Source organism: Castor canadensis, chromosome 15 (assembly GCF_047511655.1).
Source record: "Castor canadensis chromosome 15, mCasCan1.hap1v2, whole genome shotgun sequence".
NCBI lineage: Eukaryota > Metazoa > Chordata > Mammalia > Rodentia > Castoridae > Castor > Castor canadensis.
The window spans coordinates 76,030,969-76,045,470 of NC_133400.1; the positions used below are offsets into that span (position 1 = coordinate 76,030,969).

Sequence of the window (14,502 nt, forward strand, 5' to 3'; positions counted from 1 at the left end):
GTAGTGAGTTTTGAACTCAGGGCCTCATGTCTGCCAGGCATGAGTTCTACCACTTGAGCCATGCCTCCAGCCCTTTTTGCTTTAGTTATTATTATTATTTTTTTTGAATAGGGTCTAGCATTTTACCCCAACCAACCTGGATCTTAATCCTCCTATTTATGCTCTCTGCTTAGCTGGGATAGACAGGCATGTATTACCATGCCCAGCTATTGGTTAAGATGGGGTTTCCCTAACCTTTTGCGCAGGCTGGTCTTAAACTGCAATCTTTTAGATCTCCATCTCATGAGTAAGCTAGGATTACAGAAGTGAGATACCTTGCCTAGATACTTTAATAATTTTTGAAAATAATTTTAAAATAAATCAAAATGGAGCCATGGTTGAAGTTTAGTGTCTAGTAAACCAATACTTTTGTATTAGAATAGGGCATATTGATTCTATATTTATTTGATGATTATTGTAAATAGGAATAATTATTCTTTCCATCTTTCATGATTAATACTCTAGATAATTTTCTAGAACACATCATGGGGTCTTAACATTCTGACTATAGAGATGATGCTCTAATTTAATTTTTTCACCTTCCAAGTGAAGACACTGGGTTCTCAGGGGAGCTATTAAGGTCTCCCCACGTGTGAAGCTCAGCTCCCAGGTTGTCTGCTTTCCTTTTCCTTGGGTGGAGGGTCGCTGCCCCCAGTATCAGCTTCTAGTCTCAGTCTTTATTTATTTTTTTTATTGAAACCCACTGTTTAGGATTATTTATTTTATTATTTATAATTTATTTATTATTTGAACTACTTTTCTGTAGACCATCTAGGGAGGTCTGAGGTCTTACTGTGATCCATTTTAAGGTTAAGTTTATTGTCAATGGCTCAAATACATGTAAAACTTGGTGTCATTAAGACATGATTGTCATTCTATCAGAATTTATCTGTTATCATTTTAATTGATGTTTATTTATTATTCTTCTTCTTATTATTATTTGAGATGGAATCTTGTTATGTTGCCCAGGCTGGTCCAGAGTTTCTGAGCTCAAGTGATCCTCCCTCCTCAGTCTCTGTGTGACTGGGACTATAGCTGTGTACCTGGGCTTTTCATAGACATCTCCAAAGAAAACTATGATTAAAAAATAAGGTACCAAATTGGCTAGAGAAAAACAAAAGATAGTGAGAAAAGATTTTTTGATAGTAAGAACTTTGGCACACCTATGGTGCTAAGTGATGGAGAGGTATTCAAAAATAATCCTTGTCAGTCCTGTTTGTAGGAATTTTGCATAATGGAAAACAACTTACCTTTCAACAGAAAACTTGAATCAGTAGTTAAATCACAGCTACCTTATGTTCAGGCCTTTTGTAGAATTATCCTTACTTCTGGAAATTGTTTTAAATGACGTTTTGGTGATATTAACGTTTATTGTGCTTAGTAAGTGTGGTTATCACCAAGAACTCAGACAGTGACACCCCAGCAGGTTCTGGAAGTCTGAATTCTTGCTCACACTTAACTATTCAACAAAGACAAGACAGGATACCCTTGCTGAATGTGATCCTTTGTGTCAATTTGTATGGGTACTGATACTAGTAGTTATTGTAATGTATACTCAGTTTAAAGTTCATTTATGTGTAGTAGTCTGGGAGGGGTTTCCTATACGAGGATTTGTTAAAAGATGTTTAAATAGCATTCAATGATGTGGTTTGAGTTTCTGCAAGAACAACACGCATTCTTCAGCCATATGCAAATGCTCTTTGAGTATCCACTGTTTAGGATTATTTGAACTACTTTTCTGTTAGTGTGGGTAATTAGGCTTTGATCACAAACAGCTGTGCTAAGTCTTAGCCCAGCAGATGGGAGGTATTGATACTGAGAGCAAAGTAATCTGGAAGGCTCTAAAGCCCATTTAGGTATTTTATATGCTAACAAAATGGAGATGAGTGTATCAGTTAGGAGTCTTTTTGTGAATAGTGCCAGACATTTCAGCTCCAGCTAGCATTGGATTGTTGGCTTCAGTGTCTGAGGAGTCCAGGGGTGAAACTGCTGTTAGGGCAAGGTTGCCAAGACAAGTTCAGATGATGCCACAAAGACCCAGTCTCTCTCCATCTCTCCATTGTGTGTCTTTGGGAACAACCTGATTTTCAGGTTGGCTTACCTCATGTGGTTACAGTGTGTCTGCTACATCTTTAACCTCTATCCTTGGAGGTGCCAGACAAGTGGAAGAGGGGCCTCCTGACACCAGTGGCACAGGGTTTTCTCAGGTCCTGATTGGATATTGTGTTACTGAGATAGGGGAATATGGTGCTCTGATTGACCAGTTCCAAGTCATGTTATCCATCATTGGAGAAGCTGTGTTTTCAAAAGAAAGGAAACTGTTTCCAAAGGAGTTGTGATGGATGTCAGGTGCTCAAGGAATAGCAAATGCTGACCACAGTAGTGTACTTTTGTTTCCATCTTAGAAAGTGATAATTTTATAATTTTTGTTTATTGTGAAATAAATGGAACTCTTAATGCTTGAAAGAGTGAGACAAAATATTTTCCTGTTTATTAAACCAATGATAAAATGTCTGATTTTGGACTTTTTTTTCTTTTGGCAAACTCTATGTACGTATAATGCTCTTGATTCATAAACTAAGCTCGTCCTAAATTTATTACATCTTCAATCTACCAGGCAAAAATTCAGTATTTTTCCAAGGCTGATAAGAACTATGTTCAAAACATTCCATTGAAGTCTCAGAGTGTTGTCCAACAAACTATTTATTCAAGGCTCCTCACTAAAATTCCACTTTCACACAGGCCTGCCTAGCAAGCGCGAGGCCCTGAGTTTAAACCCTTGTCCCACCAGGGGCGTGGGGGGAGGGAAGTTTGACACAGGCGATTCACAGTGACGGGGAGGAGTAGCATCATACTGCTCAGGTTTTACTTTTCTTAGATTACTGAATTCCCACATTTTCCTAAGCTTTTGATATTGTCATCAATCTCCTTCTTGCTTATGGCACTTTTGTTAATTTTACCAAGAAATGTTATGGATAGAATATACACAAAGATCCAGTAACCTATAAAAAAAAAAGCTGTGTTTTCTTTGGGATAGAATTGATCTATCTCCCATTTGGAAAACTAAAAGAATTCTGTATTCTGATTAGAGTATTAAAACCCAGAAGAGCCTTTTCTGGAACTGGAATTAAAATATCTCAAGCCAGGAGAGTGTCAAGGAAGCTGGGATATTTATGGTCAAAGGAACTTAAATCTAATTTCGAGTCTGTCCTTAAATTGGAGAATTGCCTAACTTTTTACACATTTTTTAAAATACTTATTTCCCTAATTTCTTCTGTGGTATTTCCAGAAGTATTGGGAGCCAGAAACATTTAAACAAGAGAAAAATGGATGTTAAAAAGGATTTATGTCTCATACTATACACTTAAGATTAATTAATTTTAAGTGATATATTACGTAAAGTATCTTATTTGTTTTTGGCAAGCAGAATTTATTCTGTTTGTTCCTGAGCAGGGAGATGTAGCTTGAATTACAATACAGTTGAGGAGGTATTAGTCTTTGCATCGCACTACTAGATTAGGAAATTTACTTCATACATGACTTTATGTTTTAGTGCATACTGTCTTGGCAGAGAACTTTCAAAGGTATCCTTCTGATGCTTTTGTTACATTTACCTTTTAAGTTTAAATGCTAGTTGGAGCAGACAAACACACCACTGCTTTCACAATTTTTTTCACCCCTGGTGCAGAGCCTTTTGGTTGACTCGATAACAGGCAGAAGAATTGGATTTGGTGGAATGAGCCTTTTATCTCGCCTGGACCTCCTCCCTGTCCTGTGGGCTCACAGGCCAGCAGGCCTGCAGTGGCTCTCCCTCTCTCCTGCAGGCCAAGCTCTTTGTGTAGCTGTTATCCATTTCTGTGGATATGGTTTGTTTCCTCTATTTGTACTATAACTAGAAATTTGATAAGGTTCTGTGCCTGTCAAATGATTTAGATGTCAGGTGCAGATGAAGCAAAGCAATTTTGACAAGTCAAACATTGGTGCAAAGAAGGGGAGACGAGGATGACCTGCTGGGAGAACAAAGTAAAAGCTCTCATGGCTCCACTTTCTTTCTTTTTTAACTTTAGGTCAGTATTTTAACCTCTTTAATTTGTCCCTTCTTAAGTGGATGTGACATGATGGCTTCCGGCTTCTATCTAAAGGGCAATGAAATGGAGGCCTGCCTTGAAGGGGAGATGCTGGCATTTAGGGAGATTTGACTTTGGGAGTTCTGATAAAAACATCTGGGCCTGGACACTTTATCTTTGACAGAAGCTGAGATTAAGGTCTCAGGAGACAAGGTTTATTAATGCCAGTGTCTGTTCGCATGCGTGTATGGCAGGCTGAGAGCCTAGTACTTTCCATATACCCGGCTCCTTTATTGCAGGTATAGGAGAGGGCTGGATGCCTGTGGTACATGCTTGTCCTCTATGTTTTGCACTCCTAGCAGTGACTTGCTGAGCATGGTTCACTGTTTGTCATGGTGTCTCTTGGATGCAGAGTCAGTGAGTCTTCTGTGAATTTGGTTGAAGTGTCTTAGAGTCCTCTTTTCCCTCTTCATTGATTGGATACCACCTCTGAGCTTGTCCAGTGTCAAAGTGTCTTTATATTGCATGGTACATTGAATGTACCCATTTGCTTTGGCATCTCAGTAGAAAATTCCTCATTTTCTAGTGATAGGTTGGACAGCATGCTGTCCCCACTGAAGCATAAGACAACCATGAGATGCCCCTGGTGTTGGAGGCCCACATCCAGGCTTATGCCACCTAGTTTTGTGAAGTTATGTGATGAATTTAGGTTTTCCAGTCTAATTCATCTTGACATGGGTTTCACTCTAGTCTGAAAGTACAATTCAAAGAAATCACCAATTTATATTCAGGGTAGTTTTGCTTGAGTTTATTTAAAGAACCAAAACACACACAATCCTTATAATAGCTTTTGCTACTGATGTATTGATGGTGCTGACAAAGAGAAAACTCAGACCAGATGGTTTCCAAACAGTGGAACCACCTGGCTCATTGGCAATGCCAGCTTTTTCCTGTTCCTCACATAGCTGTGTCCACGGACGCCGGACTCTGAGTGAGATGTGCACGGGCTTGGCGCAGTGACTCTCCTATTAGAATTACTAAGAGTGCAAACCCCAATGGCCCCCCCCCCGCCCCCCGACTTTTAGCATCTCATTTTCTCTTTGCAACCATAAAATGCAGTTCTTTATTTCCACATTACAAAGCAAAAATAAAAGTAAATGGCCTCTTGAGATGTTTATTCTGGAGGAAAAACAAAAGCCCTTGTAAGTCTTTTTGGGAAATTGACCCAGACATTGATTCACCTGGACCTTGTTAGCATTTTCAGAGGGACAGGGCCTTTAGGGGGCAAGAGAATAGAATTGCATTTGTAACTCCATGAACTTACACTGAATCATGGAATGTGAAGCGTCACGGAAAGACAATCAAGATAATATTTTAATCATAGTAGTTTTTCTAATTATAATGTTGACTGTTAAACTTTGGGATCTTCTTGAATTATTTAGTATTTTTTTGGGTTGAATATCAGACTTAATTTAAAAATAAAAATGTTGAATTAACCCATATACTTTTCTAAGTTGCTACTTTAAGACTGCAATGTTTTGGATTTTTTTTTTTTTTGTGGCTCTGGGATTTGAACTCAGGGCCTCACACTTGCAAGGCAGGCGCTCTACCACTTGAGCCACTCTGCCAGTCCTAAGACTGTGATATTTTAAAGTTTCATTTTGAGTTAGTCCTTGGGTGTATACCTGCTGGGCATTTAATTAGTAGGATATATAACCATTAACGTTTTAATACTGGCTAGGGCATGTAGCATACAAGAACAATTAAAATTATTTAAGATCTTGCCAGGCGCCAGTGGCTTATGCCTATAATCCTAGCTGCTCAGAAGGCAGAGATCAGGATGATCATGGTTCAAAGCCAGCCCAAGCAAATAGTTTCTGGGACACTAGCTTGAAAAATACTCAACAAAAAAAGGCCTGGTGGAGTGCTCAAATGGTAAGAGCACCTGTCTAGAAGTGTGAGGACCTGAGTTCAAAACCAAGTGCCATAAAGAAAATTTTAAGATCTTGTTTACCCTGTTGTTTAAAATCTTTTTCTTTTTTTCTTTTTTTTTGGTGGGACTGAGGTTTTAACTCAGGGTTTTATGCTTGGAAAGCAGGCACTCTATGCTTGAGTCACTCCTCCAGTCTGCAAACATGGCTGTTGATAGTTCCAAAGTTTTAAGTCTGAAGAATTTTAGTTGTCAGAGGGAGGAGACTCACTCTGAACTATGGGTCCCAGTCATGGAGTCCTTTAAATACCTTATCTTCACCTAGTTTCAGCCTGATGACTACATTTGGGCCAGGCCATGGTGGCTAAGGAAGTGGGTCATGTAAGAAAATGAGAAAGCCTAGATGGCTCAGGAGGGAGGTTTGAGGTGGACTGCAGCTCTCATGTAACAAATGGTAAAAGATGTCTTTTACAGAGTGATTTTAAAGATTAAGCAAGATGGTTTGTAAAGTACCTAGTACCATGTCTGCTGCCTTTAGGTCTTCAATAAATCATAGCTGCTATTACATAGCAGGGAGGCCACATGCAGCATCTCTTAAAAGTGACTCTAATCAGTGTGAAGCTCTCTTCAGTAGCAGTAGCTAAGAAGTCTGAGAGGCCATCATTCTTCACCTGATTCTTCAAGGCTTCTAATGTATTTATTTTAATAATTTCGTCCTCACAGAGGACCTGGATTTGTACTATATTTCTAGTTGTAACATAGATTTTTAATAACCAGTAAAAATTTCTAAGAGATTTATATTCTAAATGAAATTCTATATTAAGGAAATAGTCTTTAAATTTTTTTTGATGAAAATGACTTGCTTTTTGTGTGTACTGAAAGCCATCAGTCATGGAAGCTACCTTAGGGTCAACTGTGTTCACATTAAGTGCAATTCGTTGGGAATTAATTTTATTTTGTATTCTTTTTTCATTTTTGCTGTGTTAGTTTTAATTTTAATTTTATTTTTTTTGTATGTGTGGATAATGCCACCACAGGTGTGGGAGGGCTGTTAGGAACAACTTTAATGACATTCTCAATCTGTTAGGTAGTAAGCATTTGCAAAAAAATCAAGGATTCATATGTCACTTTCATTAGCTTGTGATTAAGGACAGGCTATTTTCATTTCATGAGTGTTTTGTGTTAGTTCAGCTTTATTTGTGTACATTTGTTTGATTCTTGGTTTATCCTTACTTTTTCTTCATGGTAGTTGGGAAGGTAGCTTTTTCTGAATTACTAATTTCCTAGTCATTTATTTTCTAAGTGGAAACAACCCATTTTCTACTGTTCTGCAATTCCAAGTACATGCAAGAATGTTCCCTGTGGCATTTTTTTATGCTGTACTTAAATTAAACTTATGTGGTACCTTCTAGTTCAATGATATTCTTCTGTGTTAATTATTTATATTTAAAAGCTATAATCACATAATAAGATGAATGACTATGTCTAAAAGATTAAGAGAATTGGTGTTCAGAAGGCAAAATTCATAGATCATTCAAATTATTAAATTCTACTTGTGAAATTTGTGGTGAAATTATGATATGTGTCTTTATTTTAGGCATCAATTTTATTTCTTAATGTGGTAGGTATGATTTTTTTGAATCGGTATTTTCACCAATACTATAATTTTGCCAATGGCACGCCCCACCCCCCACAACCTGATCTTTGTTCACTGACAATGTAGACAGTTGTTACTTTCAAAGGAAAGATCTGAATATCATTTGTGATAAAGTGTTAAATTTTACTTCTAGTAATTATTCGTGTTCCTTTTGTGGAACAGGCTTCATTTACAACAGTGAATTAGCTAAAGTTTTAAGTCTTCTGATGTTGTCTACAAAGAAATAATCAATTGGAGCCATTTTCATCTCTGCTTATTTTATAGGACATTGTTTATACCTTGTATTCAGTTTGGTATTTTTCATGTTGGCATTTTTTTCACTATCAGCTAAATCAAAGTCAGTGTCTGGGAAGGTGCTGAAGTGAGTGGAGGTCAGAGGGATTTCTCTCACGAGCTCTGTGACTTCCTCAAACTTCCTTTATTTATAAGATGGGCCAAAATGCACACCTGCTAGGACTTTTTTGAAGATAATGTATGTAAGGTGCATTTCCATTTCCATTTCCATCTCTTATATTTATTTATATTGTATTTTGATCCAAAGCGGGTGGAGGAGTTCCCAACTGCAGATGGCATGGTGCCTGTGGTAGGGGAGCACTGAGTACTTCTTACACAGTACCTGCTGGGTTGCTACCTTGGCTGTGCGCCCATAAAACATAAAACAATCCGTACAGTGCTTGGGTCTTATCAGATGTCAGCTCTCGTTAGTATCATCTCATCTAATTCTCACAAAAGTGCTGTCAGCACTGTATTATGATTAGGCTTTTTTTGTGCTTGAGGAAACTAAGGCTCAGAGACAGTAAGTAACTTGCTCACGGTCAGACAGCTAGTGAGAGGTGAAGTCAGGGCTCAAGATGAAGTCATCGATTTCTTGAGTCTCTGTTAACTATCTGGGTACACTGAAGTGTGTTAGGTGTGATTTTTAATTATCTAGCTGATTGAGAAAGTAATTAAATGGTGCTTTATTATGTAGAGTATTTATTTAGAATAAAATATAGATTTCACTTTTTTTTTTTAAAATCTGGCAAAGTTAGGTTGTGACCATACACAGAAACCTGACAAATCTGAAACTATCCCTAAATATGTCTGCAAATGCAAGGGAAGGCTAATTTAAGGCTTAGAAATCTATACAAATTATTTTTGATGCTTTTTAATTATGCTTAAAAGGCAATTATAATTTTAATTTTATTTAATTAATCACAAATTTAAAAATTAGGACGTTAATTTATAAAAAAGCAAATTCACTGTTGAGCTCATTTCTTTGACCTAACACTTGTTAAAATTAATTTCACCTTTTTTTTTTAAAAGCCCTTAATCAGATTTTCCTTTGCAGTGTTTAATTTCCATCTAGCATTGCGAGAGGAACCCATTTTCTGCATTTTAGACTTTAAAAATATAAGACAAGATAGTAATCAATCATGGAATAGTTATTAAGTCTTTAATGTGTGCTTGACACCAATCAAACTGTGGAGAGAAGGAAGAAATGTGTGGTCCACCGTCTCCAGCACCTTACAATCTACCGAGCTGCACATAACTGAGCACTAAAGTTTGTAAATCAGGCAAGAGTTTTGCATGTAGCTTTAAAATACTGCGACCCTTTCACTCTCCTCTTGAAAAGAAGTGAAGTATCTATCACGTGCAAGGTAATAAAATTGGTCATTGATTTCACTGTGTCAGAAATGAGTAAAATAAAGAGCAGAAAAACATGAATCAGTAATAAATATGCCTGATGGTTTTAAGCTTCCATTAACTACATTAAGGCTGTGCACTGCTCCCTTCCCCTCCCCCTTCTGCCCCGGGATGGTCTCACTGCTGAGGTCCATTGTGACGCCCACAGTAGGGCCTCTTGAACTTCAGCTAGTCCTCCTTTGACCATTCCTTTGACAATACCCTTTCACATTCTCCAGTTTTATTCTTCCTGCCTTTTTGCCTCAAGTCTCTGTTTACTGATGTAATTAAACAGCTTCATTAAGACTAAGAAACTTAAATGACTGATTTAGCTATCTGTAAATGGATGTCTACTGGCTAGATCACTTGTCTTTAGCTGACTGAAAATAGCAGCTGAATTCCTGGTTATTGTAGTCTTTGTTCTCCTGCTCCTGATTTTTTGGTGATCTCTGGGTAGAAGATAAATATATGTACCTGCCCATTACACATGCTCATCCATGAGCAGGTACATGTGCACACACACAGAAAGTCAATATTATATTGCATCCAATATTTGAAATAAATACATTTCAAAGTTACTTTTGAGGCAAATCAAATTGCTACTTTTGTGAATTTCTTACATTATTAGCCAGAGTGCATTTTCAAGTGCCTTCTGACTTGAAAGGGGAAGAGTGACTAAAAAGATGGTATTCCTCCCCAATCCCTGGATGGAGCATTCCCTGACCACGAGACTGGCTCCTTCCTGCCCTGTAGATCTGGCGAGCAGTCCCTTCCTCATCACTTCACTTTCTCTTTTTTCTCTCGCTCTTCTTTTCTCCTCCTGTCTCCTTTCTTAAATACTTATTGAGCTGCTTCCATGAGCCAGGTGCTCTGCAGATAGGTAGGGTGTAGGTGGGTAAGAGGGCGGAAGAGAGGTGACTAATGGCTCCAAGGTTTTCTGAATCCAAAAAAGAAAAAAACACTGGCAGGTTGGAGTTGGCAGTATAAGAGGTTTTGTTTTGCTACACCACTAAAAAGGAATAAATATATTCTAAAATGCTGCAAACTCTTTCCAGAAATGAATTATACTTTTGAAAACTAATCACTTGGGCTGGCATGGTGGTACACATCTGTAATCCCAGCTATGTGGGAGGTAGAGGTAGGAGGATCATGGTTTTGTCCTGGGCAAAAACCTGAGACCTTATCAGAAAAATAAGTACAGCAAAAAGGGTTGGGGGACTGGATCAAGTGATAGAGCACCTGCTTAGTAAGTGTAAGGCCCTAAGTTCAAGTCCCAGGACTGCCAAAAACAAAACAAAGCAAAACAATAATCATTTAACCAGGTAAGCCAAAATCAAGTAATTTTTGTCTTGTGTATGTGAAAAGGATTGTCAGATGGTAATCAATTCCAAACCTATGATTGTAGAATTTCTTACAACCTTGTCACCTTTCTTACTTTTGTTATTCTACTGGTCTAAGCTAAATGCCTTCCCTGCTTAGCTAGGCATAAAACACCCAGAGCACGCTGTGAAAGTCTGCCCATGCTGGGAATTGAGGGTTAGCAGGCTGAACTCATTCAGCATTTTCTCTGGATTAAAAATACTGCCATTTATTGAACCTTTTAATTATGGGAATAGAGTAAGGATTTTAGGGTTTTTAAAAAATATAAATTTATATGAAAGTATAGAGAGAAAATGAGATATTCTTAAATTAAAAGTGGTAACTTATCTCCATCTTTTCTGTGTTGTCATCAGGATTTTTTTTTTTTTTCTTTTAAGCTCATTTGGTAAAAGAAAATCTTCCAATAGCCTCAAGGCTACATGAGTCAACAAAACAGCCCTTTCAAACCTATTCAGAACCTATTACAGATCATGGATTTTTATGCTACCTTGATAATTCAGGTGTTAATTTGAGACTTGTAAATCTGACTGTAAAATGGGAGGCACATGGGTTTCAAAAAAACGTGTTTCCATATCTTGAGATAAATAAAGAACACTTTTGTAATCTCAGTTCCTGGGGTGGTGGAGATCAGGAGGATCAAAGTTCAAGTCCAGCTGGATGAAAAAGTTGATTGGACTCCTCCAACCCAGTCAGCTACTGCAGGAAGCATAGAAAATGGAGAGACTCTATCCAAAAAATACCTAAAAGTGCAGGTGGCATGGCTCAAGTGGTAGAAACCCTGCTTAGCCAGCACAAGGCCCTGAGTTCAAACCCCAGTACTTCCAAAACAAACAAACAAAAGAACAAAGTGATGTGACTCTCCCCATCATAAACTAGCAGAACATTTACCTGGTGTGACAGGTGTTGCTGTGCTAAGAACTGGAGGTGGGACTCTGTGAGGTTAAGCACTATCTCTTTCAGTCCCTTCCAAGACCAGTAAAATTCAGTCTCACTGGGTTGTAATTAGAAAGGAAGTTTATTCCTTCTTACTTATTTATTGTGGTTCTGGATATTAAGCCCAGGGCTTTGCACATGTTAGGCAAATGCTTAGCCCTTATTTTTCTGAGACATCATCTTACTGTGAAGCTCAAGCTTACCTGGAACTCACTATCTTCTACTTTAGCCTCCTGAGTGCTGGGATTACAGTTATAGACCACCAAGCCCAATGAAAAGAAGTTTATTTAAATACCAAAAACTATTTAGGCACATACTATGCCAAAGCGTTTAATCCCTAGATGCGGCCTCTTTTATGTACTTGACATCTGGCAATGTAGCATGGCCTGTACTTTTAGCCTGATGAAATAGAATGAAAACTTAGGCCAGCTGTTGATGTTACTGTGTCCCTTCTCCCTAGGGCAGTCTAGCCTCAAAATGATGCTTTCATTTTTTTCACTGACAAGACAGGCCTGGGAGTAGAAGATTTAACTTTCTTTCTCCACTTTTTTCTTTTTTTAGTAGCAGTGGTAGCATTAATGATGATAATAACTATTATGAAATATTTATTGATTTTATTCCTACTATCAATTAAATAGCTGCTGTGGTTATCAGCATTTGACAGCTAAGAGCACTCCAACATAGTGGTTAAGTAACCTGCCTGAGGTCACACAAATAGCAGGTAAAGTTGCTGGGATACACCAGGTGGTCTGGCTACACCCTTCTGTCTTGCAGGACGGATGCCTCTTGCTGACAACTGTGTTTGTCATTACTTCCAATTCTAGCAGCTCCCCCGCCCCCCATCCAGAGTGGGATTTGTGATTCCTCTGTTTACTTTCCTTTTTCTTTTATTTTCTCCCTTCTTGTTAGGTCAAGTACAAAAGAGATTTTGAAGAAAGCAAAGGAAGGGGCTTCAGCATCGTTACAGACACTCCTGAGCTGCAGAGGCTGAAGAGGACCCAGGAGCAAATCAGTAACGTAGGTGCCCTTTCCTTAGTGCTAGGTTGGCCCTGACATGTGTTTCTTGGGGCAGGGAGTGAGTGGGGAATATGGGATTGGGTGACACAGAAGTGTGTTTGTTCTGTGGTATGTTCTCATGAAATATACCAACTTCACCTGTTAAATCTTTGCCCTTTGGTCTCATCACAGTTATCTAGAGCCTATCAGTTATTATAATACAGTATTGTCTTATATTTTGAATGGTTGTCAGTCTTTGAATTTTTCTAAAATAGGATCTGTAATAACTAAATTGGAATAAACCTGACTGCTAATTTTTTTTTGTAACAGATAGCATACAAAATATACACATAAGGTTTAGTATCTTGAAAAAAATCTCATATTTGCTAATTATGTATATAAATGGTTTAATATTTTAAATTAGACATTGTTGACTCATATGTTACACTTAATTTTTATAATAAACATTTATTTATGTACTTACTTTCTACTTGAAAGCTGCATCTTGTTCAGTCATCTGTTTTCCTTTAAAGAGAAAATTGGGACTAGTAGAAGTTCAAGATACATTTGAGATAGGAAGATATTAACTTAGTACTTAATAAAGGTAGATAAGCAGCTCATTATTAGTTTTTATAATTATAAGTGTGATAATGTTTCTTCCAAAGTATTATATGAAGTATGTCAAAGTGTGTTTTTTCCACAGAAAATTAGTTCAATGTTAGATATCTAGGAGGAAATATGAAAATCAACAGCTGTGTGTGATATAAAATTATGAGCAAATATAAGAACTGTATTTTGTACATCACTTGTACAGTCACAGAAATTTGTGTATCTAGATGTAATAAGTGATACAACCTTAATTTCTAGGACATGTTTAACTAGCAGATGGGTTTAAACTCACTGATTTTGGGCTATCATCAAGATATATGTGGATATGTTTATATAGCCACACACACAATTTGCTGATACAAGTATAGTATTTAATTTGAGAAAAAATTTACTTGTCAAAAGTTCAAAACCAAATATTTGATGTTTAAAATTTTATGTAGAGAGGGGGAGGAGGCTTTTCTTTGACCATATTCCTTATGGTATACTCATTGTTTGGCTTTTAAATGGATATTTTAAATTACTAAGGACTTTTTCAATTGAAAAGAAAGAGTTGACTTTGAAGGATTCATGACATCTGTCTCTTAGTTTCTTTACCAAATCTCAACAACCATCAGTCATGAATAGTGATGACCACTCCTCTCATTTTCCTTGCTCTTCATTCTTTCCTTAAATCAAAACCCTATAATTGCTTTTAAAAATGCAAACTAGAGATATATTCCACTGGCAGTTACATTCAATCTTTTGGATGATCTTTGGAGATTAGAAAAAATACAGTGTTGCAAAAAACAAAGCTACATCATAAATCTTCAACTGTCATAGAAATTTATTTCACAAAGAAGTAAACATTTCTACTGAAGACATCCATGTGACAGCTAACATGAGGATAGACATTGATTCCAAGGTAAGCCTTTAAATTTGTATTCAAATTAAGTCAATATTCATGTTTAATTAGAAAAGAACTGATCATTTCACCAACTTTATCATCAGCAGGACTATGCATTTTATTCAATACCAGAGATCCTTTGGCGATCCATTCTTAATTTTGCAGAACCTCCCATCACACAGGTATGTACTAATGTGTATTTATCATATGCATAGCAGTTTATATAGACTATAATGTAGACAGTGTTGAGTTTTAGAAACATCTGATTTAGACAACATCTTTTAAAAAGCAAAGCCTTTTGCAGTGCCTTGATTTTAGCAACTATGACAGTCTTTGCCATGAT

General features: G+C 37.2%; 1 protein-coding gene across 3 annotated transcripts in view; it reads left to right on the plus strand.

Moving 5' to 3' along the window:
• Nebl (nebulette) overlaps positions 1-14,502 on the plus strand; it is a 342,415-nt gene that overhangs the window by 172,509 nt on the left and 155,404 nt on the right. For all 3 annotated transcript variants that reach the window (XM_074056553.1, XM_074056555.1, XM_074056556.1), the window contains exons 4-5: positions 12,581-12,688; positions 14,096-14,341. The gene's annotated coding sequence lies outside the window, so the exon portion shown is untranslated. The remainder of the gene's footprint in view (positions 1-12,580; positions 12,689-14,095; positions 14,342-14,502) is intronic.